The 2,500-nt window shown below is 57.1% G+C and overlaps 1 pseudogene; it reads left to right on the top strand.

Annotated features, from left to right (window-relative positions):
- Positions 1 to 2,500, top strand: part of LOC143432322 (large subunit ribosomal RNA) — an 8,087-nt pseudogene that overhangs the window by 1,823 nt on the left and 3,764 nt on the right.

Here is a 2,500-nt window from a genome sequence, read left to right as displayed (position 1 = left end):
AGCAAATACTCCAGCGAGGACCTGGAGGACTGATGTGGAGAAGGGTTTCGTGTGAACAGCCGTTGCACACGAGTCAGTCGATCCTAAGCCCTAAGAGAAATCTTACGTAAATGTGGTGTACTAAAAGCAACAATCTCGAAGGAACAAACAAACAAAAGTGAGCGAAAGACACACACCCATTGGGCGAAAGGGAATCCGGTTCCTATTCCGGAACCCGGCAGCGGAACCGTATACCAATCCGGGCCCTCATAAGAGTGTTCGTCGGGGTAACCCAAAATGACCTGGAGACGCCGTCGGGAGATGCGGGGAGAGTTTTCTTTTCTGTATAAGCGTTCGAGTTCCCTGGAAACCTCTAGCAGGGAGATAGGGTTTGGAACGCGAAGAGCACCGCAGTTGCGGCGGTGTCCGCATCTTCCCCTCGGACCTTGAAAATCCAGGAGAGGGCCACGTGGAGGTGTCGCGCCGGTTCGTACCCATATCCGCAGCAGGTCTCCAAGGTGAAGAGCCTCTAGTCGATAGATTAATGTAGGTAAGGGAAGTCGGCAAATTGGATCCGTAACTTCGGAATAAGGATTGGCTCTGAGGAGCGGGGCGTGTCGGGCTTGGTCGGGAAGTGGGTTTGGCTGACGTGCCGGGCCTGGGCGAGCTGAACGGGCCGCTGCCTCGTGCATGCGTAACCCGGAATCCGAGCTCGGTCCCGTGCCTTGGCCTCCCACGGATCTTCTTTGCTGCGAGGCTTCAGCGGCGGTTCGCCGTAGCTGTCGTCCTCTTCGGCCGCCATTCAACGCTCAGCTCAGAACTGGCACGGACTAGGGGAATCCGACTGTCTAATTAAAACAAAGCATTGCGATGGCCCCCAAGGGTGTTGACGCAATGTGATTTCTGCCCAGTGCTCTGAATGTCAACGTGAAGAAATTCAAAAAAGCGCGGGTAAACGGCGGGAGTAACTATGACTCTCTTTTTGGGTTTCAGAAGTTGTCGTCGCTTGCGGCGGCAACATGTGCCAACCCCACCTCCTCGTGGTGGAACCTGGGCACCGGAAGTTTCCGGTGGCTAACGGGGCTCTGGCTTGGCGGGGGGGATTTCCCTCCCGCTCGGGCCCGTCGGGTTGCCACCCCGACGGGTCTGTACACCGCAGGCCCTACTAATAGAAGAGAATATAATCTCCGGCGGGGGCCTCGGCCCGCCGGTCCTGCGGCTTCATCGTCCTCCCAAGGGACACCTTCCCGTGTCGCTCCCCAAACCGTGTCCCCTGTAGCAATGTTGACGTCATTCCCATGCCCAGATTGTGATCGAGCGTTTGCAAGCAAAATCGGCCTTGGCGTGCATCGAAGGGCAGCTCACCCGGCTGTGGTCAACGAAGAAATAGAGGTACCGGGAGCCAAGCGTAGATGGGGGGAGGAGGAACTTCGCTTGATGGCGAGAGAGGAGGCCATGGCTGTACATCGCGGCGTACGTTTCTTGAACCAGCATCTGGTTACGGTCGTACCAGGCCGTACCCTTGAGGCCATCAAGGGCGTGCGTCGCGGCCAGCGTTACCGGGCCCTTGTTTCAGCAGCCATGGCCGACCTCACTATTTCATCCAGCGGGTCTGGTGATACCTCCGCTGAGTTCCTCTCCCCCATGTCTTCTCCTAGTGGCATGTCTACGCCTATAGCTCCCGGTAGAGGTGAGCCAGCGATTACATGCGTTACCCCTCCAGCCTCCACATCCCTCCTGGGCCTTCTCGGTCAGGATATCTTTGGCGCCATTCGGGGACTTATCCCGGTGGTCCAAAGTATCCGAGGCTGGGAAACGTCCATCCTTTCCCAGTTGGCCCAGGAGTGTCTGGATGGGGTCAACGTGTGTGATCGTCTGTCATCATGGCTTTCCTCTGTTTTTCTTCCTCTTGTTGACCATGGCCATTCTTCTCATCGGCGAGGGCAGCATGTCATCCGACCGGGCAGACGTGCCCAACGGCGGTTGGAATATGCGCGCATCCAGCGGCTATTCCGATCCAACATGTCGTGGGCATCTCGTGAGATACTGGATGGTACAGGTGATACCTCAGCTAGCATCCCCAATGTCCAGCTTATGGCGAGGCATTGGGGACCATATGTCAGCCAGGCTTCTAAGCCTGCTCCGCCCAGCTTGACATCCAAGCTGAGGCCTGACCTGGCTCACCTGTGGCATCCAGTGTCTTGCGAGGAAGTGGCTTCAACATCTTTGCCACTTCGTTCTGCTCCCGGTCCGGATGGCATTAGTGTCCGGCAATGGAGAGCCCTGCCACCATCCATCAGGGCTCTCTTCTTCAACGTCGTGCTGGCTGTTGGCGGGTTCCCACCGTCGTTGTTGTCGAGTCGGACGGTATTCGTGCCGAAGAAGTTAAGTTCTGATTCTCCGGCCGACTATCGTCCGATCTCGATAACGTCGGTGGTCGTGAGGCACCTTCACAAGATTCTCGCGTCGAGGCTTCGCGCGTCTGGGTTGGTAGACCTGAGGCAACGCTGTATGGATGATG

This window comes from Xylocopa sonorina, unplaced genomic scaffold (genome assembly GCF_050948175.1).
Source record: "Xylocopa sonorina isolate GNS202 unplaced genomic scaffold, iyXylSono1_principal scaffold0079, whole genome shotgun sequence".
Lineage (NCBI taxonomy): Eukaryota > Metazoa > Arthropoda > Insecta > Hymenoptera > Apidae > Xylocopa > Xylocopa sonorina.
This window is presented reverse-complemented; position numbering and strand designations above follow the sequence as displayed.